This window comes from Periplaneta americana, chromosome 8 (genome assembly GCF_040183065.1).
Source record: "Periplaneta americana isolate PAMFEO1 chromosome 8, P.americana_PAMFEO1_priV1, whole genome shotgun sequence".
Taxonomy (NCBI): Eukaryota; Metazoa; Arthropoda; class Insecta; order Blattodea; family Blattidae; genus Periplaneta; species Periplaneta americana.
In genome coordinates, this window is record NC_091124.1 from 130,141,181 (window position 1) to 130,164,127 (window position 22,947).

Below are 22,947 nucleotides of genomic sequence, written 5' to 3' on the forward strand. Positions count from 1 at the left end.
CCCGCTTAGCCCCAAATATTTTCCTAAGCACCTTATTCTCAAACACCCTTAACCTATGTTCCTCTCTCAGAGTGAGAGTCCAAGTTTCACAGCCATATAGAACAACCGGTAATATAACTGTTTTATAAATTCTAACTTTCAGATTTTTGGACAGCAGACTGGATGATAAGAGCTTCTCAACCGAATAATAACAGGCATTTCCCATATTTATTCTGCGTTTAATTTCCTCCCGAGTGTCATTTACATTTGTTACTGTTGCTCCAAGATATTTGAATTTTTCCACCTCTTCGAAGGATAAATCTCCAATATTTATATTTCCATTTCGTACAATATTCCCGTCACAAGACATAATCATATACTTTGTCTTTTCGGGATTTACTTCCAAACCGATCGCTTTACTTGCTTCAAGTAAAATTTCCGTGTTTTCCCTAACCGTTTGTGTATTTTCTCCTAACATATTCACGTCATCTGCATAGACAAGAAGCTGATGTAGCCCGTTCAATTCCAAACCCTGCCTGTTGTCCTGAACTTTCCTAATGGCATATTCTAAAGCGAAGTTAAAAAGTAAAGGTGATAGTGCATCTCCCTGCTTTAGCCCGCAGTGAATTGGAAAAGGATCAGATAGAAACTGACCTATACGGACTCTGCTGTATGTTTCACTGAGACACATTTTAATTAATCGAACTAGTTTCTTGGGAATACCAAATTCAATAAGAATATCATATAATACTTCCCTCTTAACCGAGTCATATGCCTTTTTGAAATCTATGAATAACTGATGTACTGTACCCTTATACTCCCATTTTTTCTCCATTATCTGCCGAATACAAAAAATCTGATCAATAGTCGATCTATTACGCCGAAAACCGCACTGATGATCCCCAATAATTTCATCTACGTACGGAGTTAATCTCCTCAAAAGAATATTGGACAAAATTTTGTACGACGTCAACAAAAGTGATATTCCTCGAAAGTTACCACAGTTCGTTTTGTCCCCCTTTTTAAAAATAGGTACAATTATGGACTCCTTCCATTGTTCTGGTACAATTTCCTTTTCCCAAATAGCAAGTACAAGTTTATAAATTTCGCTATATAATGCACTTCCACCCTCTTGTATTAATTCTGCTGGAATTTGATCCATACCTGGAGACTTGTACTTTTTCAGATTTTCTATCGCAATTTCGACTTCTGAAATCGTGGGTTCGGGTATAAATGGCTCAGCAGTTTGTATTTCAATATCGTCCCGATCATTTCTATTTGGCCTATGTACATTTAGTAGTTGCGCAAAATAGTTTTTCCATCTGTTTAGGATTGATGAAGAGTCTGCAAGCAAGTCACCATTCTCATCCTTGATCACGTTTACCCTTGACTGATATCCGTTCTTAAATTCCTTTATACCCTTATATAAATCTCGAATGTTTTTATTCTTACTATTTGTTTCTACCTCATTCAGTTTTTCCTTCAAGTAACCTCTCTTTTTATTCCTAAGTGTACGACTTGCTTCCCGTCTTTCATTGAAATAATTATCTCTCTTCTCCTCAACTGGATCCTGTAAGAATTTCAATTTTGCCTGTTTCCTTCTTTCTACTACCATGCAACAATCTTCATCAAACCACGGTTTCTTTTTCTTAGTTTCATAATAACCTATGCTCTGCTCAGCTGCAATTTTGATACTATCTCTGATATTTTCCCACACGCTATTAACATCTAATTCTTTCTCAACTTCGTCGGAACTTTCTAAAGTGGCAAACCTATTCGAAATTTCGACCTGATAATTTTGCTTAGCTTCCTCGTCCTTTAATTTCAAAATATTGAATTTAGTAATATTAACTTGTTGCTCTACTCGCTTGGCTACTGATAATCTTTCTCTTAATTCTCCAATCACCAAATAATGGTCAGAATTACAGTCTGCTCCTCTGAAAGTTCGAATATCTACTATACTAGTATGTCTCCGTTTATCTATCAAGACGTGATCTATTTGGTTGTGTGTCAATCCATCTGGAGAAGTCCAAGTATATTTATGTATATCCTTATGGGGGAATGTTGTACTTTTGACAATTAAATTTTTCGATGTGGCAAAGTTGACTAATCTAACTCCATTGTCACTACTAATTGCGTGTAGGCTCTCTTTTCCAATAGTTGGTCTAAAAATATCCTCCCGTCCTACTTTAGCGTTTAAATCCCCCAATAAAATTTTCATATGATATCTAGGGAACTGATCAAAAGTATGTTCCAATTCCTCATAGAAGCTATCCTTTATATAGTCGTCTTTCTCTTCTGTAGGGGCGTGAGCATTTATAACTATGATGTCGCACCATCTACCCTTAAGTACTAAATATGATAACCTGTCACTGATAAATTCGACCTTTTTTACTGCTGATTTTATTCTTTTATGTACAAAGAATCCTGTTCCTAATTGGTGATTATTGTTTCCTTCCCCATAATACAACAAGTAATCTCCTATTTGTGATATGCCATTCCCATCTAACCTAACCTCTTGTACTCCCACAAAGTCTATTCTATATCTAGCTAGTTCTTTTGCTACTAATGTTACCCCTCCTGTTCTATAAAGACTAGTTACGTTCCAAGTGCCAAATCTCAAAACCTTATTCCTTTGCTGTGGTCGTGCCAGAGAATCAGTCCTATTCCGAGGCTTACTGTAGGAATTCGTAACAAGCTGTTTTTTACGGTGATGGGTTGTTAGCCCTTCGCCCAACCCCCAAGCTGGAGGACCACCCCTTATCGGCTGTCCACGACTGCTTATTCAATATATTCGCAGCTACCCTCCATATCTGGAGGCCGTCTCCTCTATCCGCAACCTGAGGACGCGCCATGCCGTGGTGATAGGGACCCACCATACATGGGCCGGCAAACCTAATAAAATTAAATTATCTGAAATACTATTCTGAAAACTATTTTATTTGACCCTGCATATATTTCAATTAAGGACTCTAGCATCTATCGAGTTTTGCTTTAACTAAGTGACAGCATCTATCGAGTTTTGAAAAAAACCTGGAAGGTTTGGTAGTCTCTGCATAAGGTATGAATCAAGTTTTGCTAAATCTGAGTTCATAGATCGATTCCGGAGCTAGAAAACATACGATATCCATATATAACTCATTTTCGAACATTTCTGCATCTATCGACTTGCAAAAACGCTCTTCAATTTCATACGAGTCTTCAGATACTTCTGTTACTGCAGTTGGTGATATTGATATTGAATATGGTCATGAATTGCATTCTTAGTTTCATCACTTATAGCATGTAATCGATTTTTATGCTTCCATCATACAACCTTTCCACATTCTTTCAACTGCTCCTGAATTTCAAATTTCAAATTTATTTACAATTTACATTTGAATTGAATACATATGAATAGATACAGTACCCGAAATGAGCATATGCTCGTGCTCGGGTCTACATAAATTTTACAGGGTTCAAATAATAATGCTGATGATATAAATAATAGTAACAATACTAATAATAATAATAATAATAATAATAATAATAATAGACTAATCGTGACAGAAATAATACAAAGATTGTGATACAAAATAATTCATTAATAATAATAATAGTGATAAAACAAATTTATTTACAATAATAAAATAAATACTAAGTCGGATAAAATAAAATGTAAAACCACTAGCGAGAGTTAACACAACTTAAATAAGCATATAATAACGGTAAAAATGCCAAACTCGAAAATCAACAGAAAAGTTCGTTGTATCGCAGACGACAGCAACCGTCGTATTGACATTGTGTTGTGCATTGGTGGTAGTAGGGGGGAGCCGAAAGTCTACGTAACTGCCGTTCTCTTCTCGTACAATCATGGGAAGTTAATGCTGTAAAAACAAAATGTCTACGAGTCAAACTGTTCATTATTACCAGGATAAATACAAATAATACTGAAATATATTAATCGAGTTTCAGTTATAGATCTCTCCTTTTGTGCAAGAGGTATCATATCAAAATATTTTATGAATGGCGGGGAAAATATAAATTTCAATAACTTTCTAGTGACAAGATATAGTGACAAGTACAATCAAGTGTATCTGTGGCGATGCTAAGGAATCATTTATTGGAGATATACACCGTTATTAATTAAGAAAATGATCTATTTATATTTATTACAATGTTTTATCTTATAGGTTACATGCATCAGATAAATACAATAAAAATTAGTACCATATAATGCTAGTAACACTTAAAAAAATTATAATAAAATTTATCAAATATCATACAAACATTTTCACTTTATTTTTAAACTTAAGAATGTGTAAATTGCTTAGGTCTGGATTATTTTTCAATGCTGAATTGTATAGTCTTGGTCCATAATTCCTACTGTGTCTTAATCCAGCTGTAGTGTGACATTTAGGTTCTGCCAAAAGAGTTAGGACATTTCTTCTGGTGTTATGTATATGTTTTTCAGTTATAAAATTCATTCGATTTTTGTGAAAATAAGTTAGTAATGTATGTTTATATATTTGCTCAATTTTTAGTACTTGGAATTCAGAATAAATAAATTGTGTCGGATGATCAAGTGGTTTATGCAGACAAATTTTGATGATACGTTTTTGCAGTGATATTAATGGAGTTAAGATAGTCTTTGTCATTCCACCCCATCCTATTATTCCGTATTGAATGACTGATTGAAACAAGGCTAGATAAACAACACGGAAAACATAGATAGGCATATATGCACGAAGGGTTACAAAGTTGTGAATTGTTTTCCGTAACCTATTACATAAATATGTTACATGTTTATTCCATCTTAAATGTTGATCAATGACAACACCTAAGTATTTTCCTTGCGTGGATTCTGTCAAGGAAGAACAATTACAATCAATCAAGTTTATGTTACTGCAATTGTATATTTTTAAATTTGTATCCTTATCGAGTTTAATTTTTCTCAGACTAGAAGCCGTTAATGTAAAAGGAACTGCAGTTGTTTTTGAAATGTTCAATGAGAGCAAATTTTCATCTAACCATTTCTTAATTATATTTATACCTCTATTAGCATTTATGTAGGCATCATTCCAATTTGATCCACTAAAAATTATGGCTGTATCATCGGCATATGCAAATATATCTCCAGATGTGTTACCTATATCAATATTTAGCAAGTCATTGATGTATATTAAAAATAGGCTAGTAGTGGAAATGGTCTGTAATGTTCTTGCACATATCCCATGAAGAGTCAAGAAACCTTTGTAACAAACAGGTACGTCCATCACTACACCATCTTTCGTTGTTCGAACTTTGTACGAATACATGTAATCATGAAGAAGAGCTTCATTTTGACCTTTTCTAGGGCGTCTCCATTTTAAGAGTGTTATTTCAATTAAACCACTCAAAATTTTATGCTCATTTCAGGTATCTATTCAAATGTACCATTTCAAATGTAAATTATGAATAAATTGGAAATTTGAAACAGTTTGAAACAAATAAAATCTCTCAGCATCACGATCCAGCAGACTATTAACATGTTTGATGATACCATTTCTATTTAGTTCACTAAAGTTTTGAAAACACTTCAATCTAGTGCACTTACAGTCCTCTCCTGTTTCATGTGTTTGGTTTCAGCTTCCTTTGTATCATCTGATAGACGGCCAAGCTTTCGTTTCTTCTTCGTACTTTGACTCAATTCTGGGTTTGTATGTAGATCCCTCACAACAACAATCTTTCACCACATTTAACTCAAAACTAACTGATATTTAGCTTCACTAACGACAATAGAAATAAAACTTGACTTCAATTCCAACAATGTAACACCAATCACATAAATAATAGTAAGAATTGCGAACTAAAAACAACTAAAGCATTAAATTTTAAAGAAAGATTGGAATGGACATTCATCGTTTTTTCGTCAAATACTAGGACTCTCATCAGTCTTCCATCTTCCAACATATTAAATCAAGAATATCACGGGACCCATACCGTTTTTGACACAAATGAATATACATAATGAAACTGCATGATTTTCTCTAACATCTGACACCATAATCTAAACATGGAAAAAAATGGACCTTCATCATTATTCCCCCCATGTCTCCATTTGTTTGCGACCTCCCCCACCCCATTGCCATACCTGTAAGTCAGTGGTTCCCAAACTTTCTGAAGGTGCAACCCACTTTTGGGTGAGACATTTGTTTGCTACCCCCTCATCCCCATTACCATACCAGTAAATAACTCCATTCAAAAAATACAAATATTTGTAAGATCATGTACAACGATAATTTTACTCAAAACCAGTAGATACCAACCAACTTCTAATGTGTCAATACCTGCAAGACGAGAAATTGCAATAAGCTGCATTTACAGCTATTGTTGTTAGGCCTTGAAAGTTAGAATTCTCACACAGAAACATTTTGACTTGTCCAGCGCTTTCATCTGTCAGCTTTGTGGATAGATACTGGGAGGCCAGAGAAAGAATGCAGCAGTGCTGACATCCTCTCCTTCATAGTTTCACTTTGCACATTGTTCACTTTATTTTGTTTTTTATCTTTCATTTTAGTTTTAATCGCCATTGTACGGCCAATGACTCCAGTCAAGTGCCATTGCATTGAATAAATAAAAAAAAAAAACATTTTGCTAGGGAAACCATTCTTCACAACATAAAACTATACTGAAATAGATGCATTACGGTGCACTTATTATTACTTAGTAACCTTTACAGTGCAGTTTTTAAATAATATTGCTCTAAATTTTCTATGCAAAATAATATTGTATTTGCAATTTTAAAAATATGAACGTGCAAAAAATATTGCACAATAAACGTTTGTGAAGTGCATTACAAATTCTTGGAAATTGAAAAACTTGCTCTGCTCATTTTTCAAACTTTTCCTCGACTTTGTAAAAAGTACTTCCCAACCTTGTATCGTAATATACTACTGTACTACCAGAATTTCTGTGGCTTTGACGTAGAAAATCGAGTGCTAGTGCAGCTTATCACTTACCAGCTAGGGCTACTTGGAACTGGAATGCGATTCTCAAGATTGTTTCAGTTACTGCGTTGCCACGTCTGATGAAATCATCATTAAGAATGGTGAAAACTATGTTATGTCGACCACTAATCGAAAGTAGGTGACAACACTGGACAGAAATTCAACAAACTGATAAAGGCAAGTGGAACTTAGCTGCTGGGTGAAAGGTCAGCTATATGATGTCAGTCGATATACAGTAGTGGTTCACATATTTTCTGCGTTGTCAGAAATTTTGGCTCATCAGTATTTCAATTCTTTTTCGCTTCTTATACTGGCCTTCCTTTCTGATATATTTTTTCAAACACTTAGAACACTTGCAATAGTAGTTCGTGATGTTAACATAACAAACAGAGATAAAATCGACAGATTTATAAGGAAACTTGTTTTCTGGTAGACATTACTGGACAAATGAAAATTTGTTAATTCCAGTGCATTAAAGAACTCGCGGAAAATTTTGCTACATATCATATGACATGACAGATTCTTAGTTTTTTTTTGCGGACATATAATTAACTTTGCACAATTTTAAACAACAGCTTTTTGAATATCTTCCGGAAGAAACTCAAAACAATCATGGCAGTGACAGATAGATACTGAATCCATTTCTAACAGTTGCATTCAACTGGCTGAAATTAAAAAAAAAAAAAAAAAAAAAAAAAAATTAAGGAAAAGACTTATTAAAATATATGCTTACTGATGGAAGGTTAAAAGTATAATTTTTTCACAGCATAGATTAGTTTTACATCAAAAGAATGTAAGAATACCTCGAGCTTGCAAAAGAATCTCTTACAGTTTTGATAACATTTGCAAACTTGTATTTATCCAAAATAAGTTCCCAGTCTGTGATTTCTATCAAAACAAAAGCGAGAAATCTTCTTGAAATTGGAAATGATACAATTTTGTGCATATTGATTACAGAGCGAAGATTTGAGAAGCTACTTTCTCAAAAATAGACATAGTTATAGCAGTAATTATTTTTTACTTTAACTGTCAAGATGTGATCTATTTGATTGTGTGTCAATTCATCTGGAGAAATCCAAGTATATTTATATATATTCTTTTGAGGAAATGTTGTACTTTTGACAATTAAATTTTTTGATGTGACAAAGTTGACTGACCTAATTCCATTATTATTATTACATTAGCTTTCAATACGTTATACCGTTATACCAAATTAAAATATTGAACTTCTATAACAATTTGTGGCCTCATGAAAACAAATATAAGTACTAGGCTTCCAACAAGTGAGAAAAAATAACACATGTTACTGTGAGCACTGCTATTGTGTTCAAGTATTATAGATGTTCATTCTGTCAGTCACTGTCTGACTATCAACTTGGCATCCTTGAGTGAAAAATACTGGAGAGCGAGAGAATTAATGATTTCGTTGTCAGAAATTCAGTATTAGCAAACAACAACAACATATATTTTCTTTTCTAATATCAACTTTTGTTTTTCCTTGCTTCAATAACATTTTACATAATTAATTACTATTATAATAGTAATAAGTATTATTACATCAATATCATTTATTTTGCATACAATATCAACATAGTCTTTTGTTATATCTTATATCAGCGATTCTCAACCTATGATATGTGTACCACTGGTAGTATGTGAGCCACTGCTGAGTGGTACTTAAAGTGTCAAATAAAAATCTGAATTATCATAAAATATAAAAATATATAGCTGTGTTCAAACTTAAAACAATAATAAAGTAAAATGATTTCATTAATAATATTATGTGTTTTAATGTTTCTAATTGTTGGCCAATTTCACCAGACCTCTTTAATATTAATTAATTTAATAATATCCATTAAATATAACTTATTTTTAAAATCCGTGATTTGAAAAACCTGCATAATCCACTAAATTTGTACATTGTAGCAGTCATTGCGAAGTTTCATCTGATTGATCTGAAGACAATTTTTAATGAAGCAGTGAGAATTGTCAAGTTCATTAAATCCAGAGCCACGAACTGACGACTATTTTCGATCCTATGCAATAAATGGGTGTTGAGCATAATACCGAAGTTAGGTGGCTGTCGAGGAGGGATGTATTGAGCTGCCTGTTTGTACTTAGGTCAAAAGTGCAGATTTTTCTCTAACATTTCAGATTTAAATGATCACTGATGACTTGTAGCTTGCCTGATTGGCCTGCCTCACAGATATATTTTTCTGCCTCAACCAGCAGAATAAGAACTATTATTGTTGATTCAGAACAAAATCACGATTCTTACAAAAAACGGGTTCATCATTAAAGAAATAGATCAGCAATGCAGAACATATACTCACTGTGTACTTTCCCCTCTTTTTCTCCTTCAACCCAATCGAATCCCAGTGCCGAGTACATGGTCTTGATCTTCCTCTGCTGTGATCATAGACCCATTATGACTTCGAAACGGTTTAATTTCTACGTTGAATGGGAAGAAAAATATTTTTTCGCCCTTCAAGATGGAAAACCATAATGTTTAACCTGTTCATTTAAAATGTGTTACATGCGCCATTTTGACATATGGGGGCATTTAAATTAATTTCATCTGTAGGAGTATGGAGAACAGATACTTTCAGGTACAAACTAGAATATTACTTATTTTTGTAGTATCTAACATGTTTCAATTAGTCTTACATTCAACATATTCCTCTCATTATTATTAGGCTATTATTGTCCTAGTTTGACATCTTTAGGTTTGGAACGTAAAAGGTGAGTTGCTGAACTAAAAGAAAGACTGTTAAATGAAAAACGAGCTGATGTTAAACCTTCAACTGAAGAAAAAGTATGATATGCAGTCCGTGCCAGTTATTGAATATGTCAGCACATTGCTAAAAATTTGTAATGCTTTTCCGAAGGAGAATTTGTCAAGGAATGTATGTTAACAGCAGTGGAGGATATTTATCCTAAAGAGCTTAGCCTACTTAATTACTTATGGCTTTTAAGGAACCCAGAGGTTCATTGTCACCCTCACATAAGCCCGCTATCGGTCTCTATCCTGAGCAAGATTCATCCAGTCTCTACTATCATATCCTACCTACCTCAAATCAATTTTAATATTATCCTCCCATCTATGTCTCGGCCTACCCAAAGGTCTTTTTCTTTCCAGCATCCCAACTAACACTCTATATGCATTTCTGGATTCGTCCATATGTGCTACATGACCTGCCCATCTAAAAAATCTGGATTTAATGCTGTAGCGGCCGGTGATCAAAATCCTCGGTGAGGCCAGATGCAACTAATTTAAGTGCCTCCGATAGGAAATGTTTATTTATGATATTAATTATTATTGTTATTATATTATTAATATCATTATTACTGTATTATTATTATTATTAGTCTATTATTATTAGCCTACTATTAATGAAAAATAATAATTTCACTCACCAAATAAGCTGTTATGCTGTGAGTTTCAGTGATTGTTTCAGTATGATGAAGCAACCCACATTATATGTTGAAAATCCCCTTTCTTTCTTTTCTTTTAATTTTTTTTTCCTTGACAAGGCCAACAGAGAAATTTATTTTGCACCACATTACCACTTAACCATTTATGTTGCCCATACCAGGATGCAATAGAAACTAGCGTTTTAAGATTATCTGTCAGAAAAATTGTCAGCGATGTCGTAGGTATCTCAGTAGACTCTCTCTTTATTTAAAACTTCCTTCCTTTCAATATTATTTCTTTTCGAAAAAGGACACTGAATTAACTACACCAGCATTATTTCTCGGATTTGTTTCTGTTTATATTTTCCCGAAATACATAACAACATTGGCCCAGATTCACTTCTGTACTACGAAGTACAATAGTAAAACACCCTAGCTTAAGTCATAAACTAAGATATAAGGGGAGGGAATAGTATGAGTCTTTGCCTGCCAAAGAGCTGGAATTTGTGTTATTTATGGCCTATTTAGGAAGACAAGTCACCATTGCTATTCCCACCCTACACTACCCTTGACGCCGGTCCATAGATGGGAGGAGTGAAACCTGACCAGGCCACGAGGCCAGACGAATTGTGCCTCAGCTACAACGTTTTAAGCGCAAGCTCAAAGCCCGCGAAAATACAGGAAATTCAGAAGCCAGACCCGGCACAAGCGATTCTGGCCTCAGGAACAAATTTTACTGCAAAACAGGTCTATATACATCACAAGCCAGACCCGGGACGAGCGATCCTGGCCTCAGGAGCAAATTTTACTGCAAAACAGGTCTATATACATCACAAAGTTTCCAAATACTTTTACAACGATATATGATTCATTCAAATAACTAATACATTATATAAAAACACAAAATTTGATTTCAGTTAAGCCAAGTGACTGAGGCCTGGCCTCACTTGCCTCAGTCAATCAGCCGCCACTGATTTAATGTTCCTAATTATGTCAGGTGAAGAATACAAAGCGTCCAGTTCTGCGTTGTGTAACTTTCTCCATTCTCCTGTAACTTCATCCCTCTTAGCCCCAAATTTTTCCTAAAATTCTTATTCTCAAACACCCTTAATCTCTGTTCCTCTCTCAAAGTGAGAGTCCAAATTTCACAACCATACAGAACAACCGGTAATATAATTGTTTTATAAATTCTAACTTTAGGCTTTTTTGAGAGGAGATTGGATGGCAAAAGCTTCTCAACCGAATAATAACAGGCATTTCCCACATTTTTTCTGTTTTTAATTTCCTCACGAGTATCATTTATATATGTTACCTTTGCCTCAAGATATTTGAATTTTTCCACCTCTTCAAGGGATAAATTTCCAATTTTTATATTTCCATTTGGTACAATATTCTGGTGACGAGACATAATCAGATACTTTGTCTTCTCGAGATTTACTTCCAAACCTATCTCTTTACTTGCTTCAATTAAAATTCCCGTGTTGTTCCTAATTATTTGTGGATTTTCTCCTAACAATCTAACATATTCACGTCATCTGCATAGACAACCAACTGATGTAACCTGTTCAATTCCAAACCCTCTCCGTTATCTTGGACTTTCATAATGGCATATTCTAGAGCAGGCCTGCACAAGGTTTGCGCTCTCCAAGCTGGCTCACAGCTCATAAGTGGAGTGCAGATATTAGCTGCACTCTGTATAAGGGTGAACTGGAAGAAGGGATGATCTCGTACAAAATATACACAAAAGGGAGTACCGGTACTATTACGAATGTTTATGAAATGAATTCCCGTTCAGTGTTTGCAAAACTATCTTGGACTATTATTAATTAATAAAGAAATATTTATTTTACGGAAATAATAGAAATTCTATAGCTACTTAAATGTACAATATCATTTTGTTATATTTTTATTTATCAGTACATCAAAACGAGGTTTTATGCTGTTGGCAGCTGAGAGGAACAGTAGCCTACTGATCGTAATGAAAGATCAGTTACAGATGTTCGATGTCTGCCTTTATTAAAGTTGATTATAGGAAACAGTTGCTCACAAATATAAATGTTGAGCCAAACATAGCAATCATTTTCACAGCCAGCCTGTGTAGTCGTGGATATTATTGCTAATGTTTAGTCTTGTAAAACTCAACCAGGCTATTAGTATTATTCAAACGATCTTTAGCCCTTAGGTCATATTGAAGATCAATAAGTTCGAGTTGTAAATCGTTAAATGTTAAATGTTATGTTCCGTCTTTTAAATTCCTCCATACTGTACTGTACCAGTAGGTAAGCAACGTGAAACAGTTACTGAGAATATGCCTACACACTGCACTCCACTAGATAGCTGAGTGGTCGTTTCCCTCTCCTTTACCTATAGCAAGTCTATGTCATTCTGACGTATCTTCCTCTCCGTTTTGGCGAGTGGTAAACACAGCTCTCCTGCTCCAAAGGAGCGCGCGCGCTTGTTGAGCACTGTTTGTGCAGGTATGTTCTAGAGCAAAGTTAAAAAGTAAAAGAGATAGTGCATCTCCTTGCTTTAGCCCACAATGAATTGGAAAAGCATCCGACAGAAACTGACCTGTACGGACTCTGCTGTGCATTTCACTGAGACATATTTAATTAATCGCATTAGTTTCTTGGGAATACCAAATTCAATAAGAATATCATATAAAACGTTTCTCTTAACTGAGTTATATGCCTTTTAGAAATCTATGAATAACTGATTTATTGTACCGGTACCCTTATATTCCCATTTTTCTGCAATATCTGTCGAATACAAAAAATATGATCAATAGTCGATCTATTACGCCTAAAACCACACTAATAATCCCCAATGATTTCATATACATACAGTAATATATGGAGTTAATTTCCTCAAAAGAATATTGGATAAAATTTTGTAGGACGTCAACAAAAGCGATATTCCTCGAAAGTTATTACAGTTAGTCTTTTCCCCCTCCTTAAAGATAGGTACAATTATGGATTCCTTCCATTGTTCTAGTACAATTTCCTTTTCCCAAATTGCACGTACAAGCTTATAAATTTCGCTTGATAATGTTTAGTTTCATTCTTTTAAATCTCTCGGTCTGTCCTGTACAACTGTTACTGAAAGAATTTCTGAAATAGGTAAGTGAAGACGTTGAACACCAAACTACAAAAAAAATAAAAACTTTTACATGCTATTCCTTGGCCCTTCATGAATGCTCAGATAAAAAGAATATGACACAATTTGCAATATACATTAGGGGAGTAGATTCTGATTTCAATATTTTTCAAGAATTGTTGGATCTTGTTCCGTTGAAAGATACAACCTGTGGTAAGACATATTTGAAGACATATCAAATTAAAATTTAGGTTAACTTACCTTGAGAAAAATTGGTCTCTGTTGCCACAGATGAAGCACCCTGTTAGTAGGTAAGGAAAATGGGTTACTAATTAAGAAAATTGCTAGTTGATATTGGCCTGTCCGCAGAAGCTTTGAACCTGTGTACTGCATCATTCACAGAGAGGCACTTTTCGCAAAGTCTGCAACACTTTAAAACGTAATGCGACTTGTAGTGAAAGCAGTGAACTTGATAAAGTCAAATGCTCTTCAACATAGACAATTCCAATCATCTTAGAGGTTATTGGCTCACAATACATAGACTTGCCGTATTGCTGCCAAGGTCAGGTGACTCAGCAGAAGAGCAATGTTAAATTGTTTCTTTTTTTTTAAGTTGGAAATAGATGAATTCCTTAAATCACAAGGGACTGTAATACCTGAATTGACAAATAGTGATTGCATCTCTGATTTAGCTTTTCTGTGCGATCTTTGCCACCATTTTGACATCCGCAATACAAAATTGCAAGGACATAATGAAACAATTGTATCTTTGATGGATTCAATCAATGCATTCACACTGAAACTTAAATTATGGGCAGATCAGATGGAAAAAAACTAATTTGTGTCATTTTTCAACTCTGAGGACTCTCAAAGTAGAAACATCGATTAATACAGTTCAGATCTTCTTAGAACAATGACAAATGAATGGAAGCTTTTTTGTGATCCATTATCCTTTCTGGTAGCGGATACTCCAGATCACATAAATTAGAATTAATTGACCTACAAACTAACACTTTCGTTAAGTCCAAAGATTAAAGTGGAATACAGCTTTATAAGTCACTATTAGGCAGCAACTTTTGTAGCAACGTATATTGTATATGTTTGGCTCTACTTCTGTGTGCAAGCAACTATTCTCCAAAATGAATAATATCAAGACATTGTCTCATGCACTAATTATGGACTTCTGTTTAATCTCAGCATTGCGACTGAATTCATCTGCTCTTGAATCAAATATCGATAAATTAGTTGAGAGAAATCCTCTGATTGAGGTTCTGGCTGATACATCTATTATTATCAGGCAGTACATCTCACTTGATGATATGTGTCAGAGGAAGAACAATTATTGTTTGTATAATCTGAAATCTGACTAGTGTAATGTGTAGCTATAGTCGCGACGCTGTTATTCCCGGCGTGACTCCTCTTTGCTTACGTCTTAGGAAGTGAAGGCTCTATAAAGTCTAGGTAGGAAGTATCATTCACCATTTTTGTTCTTTTGTTGCCGAGCTATCAGACGAGGAATCTATTTGCCACACCGTTAAACATTATCATGTCGTAGCTCCTATGATAAATCAAAGGCACTGTAATTCAGCAAATAATTGAGCTGCAAATAACGTCCTCGTGTGCTTTCTGCGAACGTCAACGAAAGAGCCAAAATGGCGGGCAATTATTTTAAGTATTTATCCAGCCTTAGGAAATGCATGACGTCTTCACCAGCGAATCACAAGACGCACACGTTTGAATGTAGCCAACCTGTAACGTGATTGGCTGCCGGAAAGTAGAGCGACTGGACTATAGTTGGTGATGTATGCAGTGGAGGGGGAAATGGACACCCTATCCTATTATCTCCTAGCCTAGTTGCCTCATAAGTGGTGCCTTCTTGGTATCACTTGTGAGGTTCAGACCTGTCTTCTGACAGTTGACTAAACAGCAACAACAGTTGAGAGAAACAGAATTCAGAGGTCTTCAAAACACTCCTAGGTACTATGTAATATAGTGTACTATGTAATTATTGTATTACTTTTGTCTAGCGGTAATCAATACTAAACGTGAGTCAATTAACTACAGTAGTTGCACGTGTCCATGTATTGTGGGTCCCTATCACCACAGAATGGCGCGTCCTCAGGTTGCGGATAGAGGAGACGGCCTCCAGATATGGAGGGTAGCTGCGAATATATTGAATAAGCAGTCGTGAACAGCCGATAAGGGGTGGTCCTCCAGCTTGGGGGTTGGGCGAAGGGCTAACAACCCATCACCGTAAAAAACAGCTTCTTACGTATCCCTATAATAAGCCTCGGAATAGGACTGATTCTCTGGCACGACCACAGCAAAGGAATAAGGATTTGAGATTTGGCACTTGGAACGTAACTAGTCTTTATAGAACAAGAGGGGTAACATTAGTAGCAAAAGAACTAGCTAGATATAGAATAGACTTCGTAGGAGTACAAGAGGTTAGGTTAGATGGGAATGGCATAGCACAAATAGTAGATTACTTGTTGTATTATGGGGAAGGAAACAATAATCACCAATTAGGAACAGGATTCTTTGTTCATAAAAGAATAAAATCAGCAGTAAAAAAGGTCGAATTTATCAGTGACAGGTTATCATACTTAGTACTTAAGGGTAGATGGTGCGACATCATAGTTATAAATGCTCACGCCCCTACAGAAGAGAAAGACGACCATATAAAGAATAGCTTCTATGAGGAATTGGAACATACTTTTGATCAGTTCCCTAGATATCACATGAAAATTTTATTGGGGGATTTGAACGCTAAAGTAGGACGGGAGGATATTTTTAGACCAACTATTCGAAAGGAGAGCCTACATGCAATTAGTAGTGACAATGGAGTTAGATTAGTCAACTTTGCCACATCGAAAAATTTAATTGTCAGAAGTACAACGTTCCCCCATAAGGATATACATAAATATACTTGGACTTCTCCAGATGGATTGACACACAACCAAATAGATCACATCTTGATAGATAAACGGAGACATACTAGTATAGTAGATATTCGAACTTTCAGGGGTGCAGACTGTAATTCTGACCATTATTTGGTGATTGGAGAATTAAGAGAAAGATTATCAGTAGCCAAGCGAGTAGAGCAACAAGTTAATATTACTAAATTCAATATTTTGAAATTAAAGGACGAGGAAGCTAAGCAAAATTATCAGGTCGAAATTTCGAATAGGTTTGCCACTTTAGAAAGTTCCGACGAAGTTGAGAAAGAATTAGATGTTAATAGCGTGTGGGAAAATATCAGAGATAGTATCAAAATTGCAGCTGAGCAGAGCATAGGTTATTATGAAACTAAGAAAAAGAAACCGTGGTTTGATGAAGATTGTTGCATGGTAGTACAAAGAAGGAAACAGGCAAAATTGAAATTCTTACAGGATCCAGTTGAGGAGAAGAGAGATAATTATTTCAATGAAAGACGGGAAGCAAGTCGTACACTTAGGAATAAAAAGAGAGGTTACTTGAAGGAAAAACTGAATGAGGTAGAAACAAATAGTAAAAATAAAAACATTCGACATTTATATAAGGGTATAAAGGAATTTAAGAACGGATATCAGCCAAGGGTAAACGTGATCAAGGATGAGAATGGTGACTTGCTTGCAGACTCTCCATCAATCCTAAACAGATGGAAAAACTATTTTGCGCAACTACTAAATGTACATAGGCCAAATAGAAATGATCGGGACGAAATTGAAATACAAACTGCTGAGCCATTTATACCCGAACCCATGCTTTCAGAAGTCGAAATTGCGATAGAAAATCTGAAAAAGTACAAGTCTCCAGGTATCGATCAAATTCCAGCAGAATTAATACAAGAGGGTGGGAGTGCATTATATAGCGAAATTTATAAACTTGTACTTGCTATTTGGGAAAAGGAAATTGTACCAGAACAATGGAAGGAGTCCATAATTGTACCTATTATTAAAAAGGGGGACAAAACCAACTGTGGTAACTTTCGAGGAATATCACTTTTGTTGACGTCGTACAAAATTTTGTCCAATATTCTTTTGAGAAGATTAACTCCGTACGTAGATGAAATTATTGGGGATCATCAGTGCGGTTTTCGGCGTAATAGATCGACTATTGATCAGATTTTTTGTATTCGACAGATAATGGAGAAAAAATGGGAGTATAAGGGTACAGTACATCAGTTATTCATAGATTTCAAAAAGGCTTATGACTCGGTTAAGAGGGAAGTATTATATGATATTCTTATTGAATTTGGTATTCCCAAGAAACTAGTTCGATTAATTAAAATGTGTCTCAGTGAAACATACAACAGAGTCCGTATAGGTCAGTATCTATCTGATGCTTTTCCAATTCACTGCGGGCTAAAGCAGGGAGATGCACTATCACCTTTACTTTTTAACTTCGCTCTAGAATATGCCATTAGGAAAGTTCAGGATAACAGGCAGGGTTTGGAATTGAACAGGTTACATCAGCTTCTTGTCTATGCGGATGACGTGAATATGTTAGGAGAAAATACACAAACGATTAGGGAAAACACGGAAATTTTACTTGAAGCAAGTAGAGCGATCGGTTTGGAAGTAAATCCTGAAAAGACAAAGTATATGATTATGTCTCGTGACCAGAATATTGTACGAAATGGAAATATAAAAATTGGATATTTATCCTTCGAAGAGGTGGAAAAATTCAAATATCTTGGAGCAACAGCAACAAATATAAATGACACTCGGGAGGAAATTAAACGCAGAATAAATATGGGAAATGCGTGTTATTATTCGGTTGAGAAGCTCTTATCATCCAGTCTGCTGTCCAAACATCTGAAAGTTAGAATTTATAAAACAGTTATATTACCGGTTGTTCTGTATGGTTGTGAAACTTGGACTCTCACTCTGAGAGAGGAACATACGAGGCCTGTCTAAAAAGTATCCGACCTTTAGCCAGAAAAAATATTTCAAATACCTGACGGGGTTGGGACTCTAATTCCCTTCAAAGTAGGCCCCTTGTGCTTGCACACACTTAGCCCACCGATCCTTGCACTGCCGGAAACACCTCTGGAAGTCTTCTTTTGGAATGGTGTTCAGCTCCGTCGTCGCGTTCCGCATTATCTCTTCTCTATTCTCAAAACGGGATCCTTTCAGTGGTGTCTTCAATTTTGGAAACAACCAGAAGTCGGAAGGAGCCAGGTCTGGAGAGTAGGGAGGTTGGCGAACGGTTGTAATTCCATGTTTGGCCAAGAAAGTGTGGATCAATTGGGATGAATGTGCGGGGGCGTTGTCGTGATGCAAGTGCCAGTTGTTCGCCGTCCACATGTCTGGTCTTTTGCGCCGAACTGCATCACGGAGTCGCCGGAGAACATTGTGATAGTACTCCTTTGTCACCGTTTGTCCTTCCGGTGCGTATTCATGATGCACAATTCCACGGACATCAAAGAAAACAGTCAGCATCACCTTGATTTTGCTTCGCACCTGCCGCGCTTTCTTCGGCCTTGGAGACTCGGGATGCTTCCATTTCGACGACTGTCTTTTTTTTCTGGGTCGTACCCGTACACCCATGACTCATCTCCAGTTATCAAGGTGTTCAGAAACCCAGGATCAGTGTTGGCGGTATCCAGAAGGTCCTGTGCAATGTCACGACGGAGGTCTTTTTGTTCCGGGGACAACAACTTGGGCACAAATTTCGCAGCCACTCGGTTCATGTTCAAATCATCACGCAAAATTGCATGTGCAGTATCTTTACTCACTCCAACCTCTTCGGCAATCTCCCGCACGGTCAAACGACGATCTGCCATCACCAAATTTCGCACCCTCTCAACAACAGCTGCACTCCGAGCAGTTTGGGGCCTGCCACAACGCTGCTCACTCTCCGCTGATGTGCGGCCATCTTTGAATCGGTTGAACCACTCCTTAATTTGTGTTACACCCATCGCATATTCCCCAAACACCTGCTGAATCTTACGAATTGTTTGACTTTGAGAATCACCAAGCTTTTGACAAAATTTGATGCAGTATCTTTGCTCAATTCGTTCAGTCATCTTGCGAGAAAACTAAATCCGACAAACACTTAGAACAGCACCTTACTTGGCGACCACCAGCCAGTGACTGGCACAAGCGAATGCGGTGAAAAAATTCAAGCATGCGCATTACGGTTCCTCCTTCAACCGTGCACAGTGGCGCCGCCTTAGAATCACTACTTTGCGCGGGAAAATTTAAGGTCGGATACTTTTTAGACTGGCCTCGTAGGTTCAGGGTGTTTGAGAATAAGGTGCTAAGGAAAATATTTGGGGCTAAGCGGGATGAAGTTACAGGAGAATGGAGAAAGTTACGCAACACAGAACTGCACGCATTGTATTCTTCACCTGACATAATTAGGAACATTAAATCCAGACGTTTGAGATGGGCAGGGCATGTAGCACGTATGGGCGAATCCAGAAATGCATATAGAGTGTTAGTTGGGAGACCGGAGGGAAAAAGACCTTTAGGGAGGCCGAGATGTAGATGGGAGGATAATATTAAAATGGATTTGAGGGAGGTGGAGTATGATGATAGAGACTGGATTAATCTTGCACAGGATAGGGACCGCTGGCGGGCTTATGTGAGGGCGGCAATGAACCTTCGGGTTCCTTAAAAGCCATTTGTAAGTAAGTAAGTAAGTTGCACGTGTATGTTTCAGATCTACAAAGTAATTCGTGATGAATTTGTCAAGCCATTATTGATCGTCACTGTTAGTCTTAGGACCAAACATAAGAAATTTTCGTCATATTCAATGCTAAGTACATGCCACTGCAATGTTGACGTTGAGTCAATATTCCATGCTGTTACTTCGTAAACAAAGAGTGCTGAACCTTGAAAGGGGTTGAAATGGACTTTTCACCCATGATGCTCAGTTCCCCATCGCTGAAATAGATTGTAGAAACACGTGTTCATTATCATTGTTGGATGCTTTCTTAAGTGAAAATAATATTCTTCTTAATAGTGAACTGGCGGCAAATATAAAGAGGCACTGTGGGAACCTAATCGTAGATTTCAAGGTACATTTTCCTAAAAACTGGACTTCAGAATTTTGGATTAGTGACCCTTTTCCTATTGACGACATCTTGCCATAATTTATAACAACTTCTGAGAAAAACAATCTCTCTTGTGATATCCTCTCATCTCAGAAAAAGCTGTAAAATTTGTTATGATGTTCACAGCTACGACCTTTGTGAATTTGGATTTTCTTCTCTAATTTATTTAAAAAATAAGTACAGGAACAAGTTGAATGTTGAACCTGATTTTAGACTCAAATTAACTCAATTGAAACCTGACTGACATAAAGAAGTAGAGTTTTGCTAAACAAGCACAACCTTGACAATGAAGCTATGTTTGTTCATTTCAGTTACAGATTGTAGCATCAGCAAGGATATTATGTGTTTATGACGTATTTTTTTTAATATTTAATCGTTTACTATTATGTAACAAATAGAACTAGGCCTATATGCATTTTTTATATTTTTATGGAAAGGTCCATTGAGTAGATACAAAGAGGAACTGTTTCTTAATTTAACTAAAAACCCTAAATATAATCTACGTGTTCTGTCTAAAAAATTCGGTGAATGGTGCCATATTGAACGACAACATGGCGTATTTGCGCGCACATGTGCATGGTTATTCAGAGACATGGGGAGAAGCAACACATAGCATGTGACCAGCAGTGTAAACACGCTGGTGCCAGTTGAACGTAGTCAGTGTGAGAGGTGGTATCACAGTGCAATGGAGCAACGTTTAAACATAAAGTTCTGCTACAAATTGGGGAAAACGGTGACAGAGATGCATGAAATGTTGATGCAAGTGTGCAGGAGGGAAGCCGTGAGCGGAAAATCTGTTTAGGAATGTTCAAATGCTTTTGCGGGAAAAGTTCAGTGATTTACTCTGCGATTGATAGCGGAGGTATTGGGCATTAGCAATGACACCATCGTGTGCAGTGATTTGGGTAAGCAGAAGATCTCCTCCCAGTTTGTGCCCCACAAGCTGACGGACGAGCAGGAAACAAAACGAATGGAAACTTGTGGAAACTTCATTACTATGTGTGATCAGGATCCATCCCTTCTGCAAACCATCGTCACCAGGGATGATACTCGGTGCTACCAATTCGATCCAGAATCCAAATGGCAATCGATGGCATGGTCATGGATAAATATATAATAGGATGCGAAACTTACTGAGTTTCCCATAGCACATGCTAGAGGCGATAATGTAGAAATTGTTCTTTCTGCCACCTGTTGGGCGGAGGAGAACTTATTACATATAGCAGCACACCTAGTAGCGAAAATAAAAACTAATTACTCCATGCATTTAGCAGCGCACCTGGTGACGAAAATGTTTACATTTTTATTCCTCACAGCATCTTCCATTGAAAATTCTTACCGGAACCAACAGGAAGATAAAAGAGACGATCTAGTTTACACTACCCAATTAAAATATAACCAGACAGAGAGAGAAAATGAAGCAAAAGGTTAAGATAATTGGGATTGTATTCTTTGGGTAGTGTACAGTGCAATGGAAAAGTCTGCAAAAACTACTTAGATAGTTCAATTTATTATATTACTAATACTTTACAATGAATTCATCACTATTTTTACAACGTCCATAAACATCACTGTTTAACATACACTGCTTATACACACACGTAGTATTACTTTATGTTCACTTATTAGCAAGTTTCTGGCTGCCATCTTGTCTTCTCGAGCAGCGTCTCGAATCTCGAACGAAAGATAAATAGAGAACTCTGGGTAATGTGCCCAACACGTAGTTCTCATGTTCACCACCTATGACGTCGGGCGCTGATCATCTTATTTGAGCTCCCTGCCGTCAGATGGTGCTGACCGCTGTTTCGCATCCTATTATATATTTATCCATGGCATGGTGTTCACCGACTTTCTCGAAACAAAACAAGAGTCGTCTGTAAAAGTCCAATGTCAAAACAATGTTGCTGTCGTTCTTCGACAACAAAGGCATCATCCATAAGGTATTCGTTTCTGAAGGTCAAATTGTTAATACTGTATTTTACCAGCAAGTTTTGAACAGATTGTACAGGGCATCCAGTGCGTTCAGCCAGAGTTACACTAGAAAATGGATGCTGCTGCACGATAATGCCCCTACACATAATGCTAGTTCCTGGCTCCGCAGTGTACCTGTGTTTGATCATCCACCATACTCCCCTGATCTGGCTTCTGCGGAATTCTTCCTGTTTCTCTGCTTGAAGGAGGTAATCAAAAGTGCATGTTTTGCAGACGTGGCAGCCATCCAAGATCGTGTGACAGCCGTTCTGTGATCGATACTTCAGGAGACCTTTGCTGATAGTTTTCAGAACCTGTACAAGTGTGATCTGTCTAAAAAGTTCGGCGAATGCTATAAGAAAACAAACAACACAGAAGATACAAACAGTTTCCTTTATTACCCTTCAAAATAGTCACCATCCGCTACAATACACTTTTGGCAACGTTCATACAGCTTTGTTGTCGAAGAACGAT

General features: G+C 36.6%; 1 long non-coding RNA gene across 6 annotated transcripts in view; it reads right to left on the reverse strand.

Moving 5' to 3' along the window:
• LOC138705043 (uncharacterized) overlaps window positions 1-14,572 on the reverse strand; it is a 136,225-nt gene extending 121,653 nt beyond the window's left edge. For 5 of the 6 annotated variants that reach the window (XR_011333549.1, XR_011333551.1, XR_011333552.1 and 2 more), the window contains exon 1: window positions 13,719-14,572. This is a non-coding gene — a long non-coding RNA (uncharacterized lncRNA). The remainder of the gene's footprint in view (window positions 1-13,718) is intronic. The other variant, XR_011333550.1, reaches the window with a different exon arrangement.
• Between the last annotated feature and the right edge of the window lie 8,375 nt (window positions 14,573-22,947).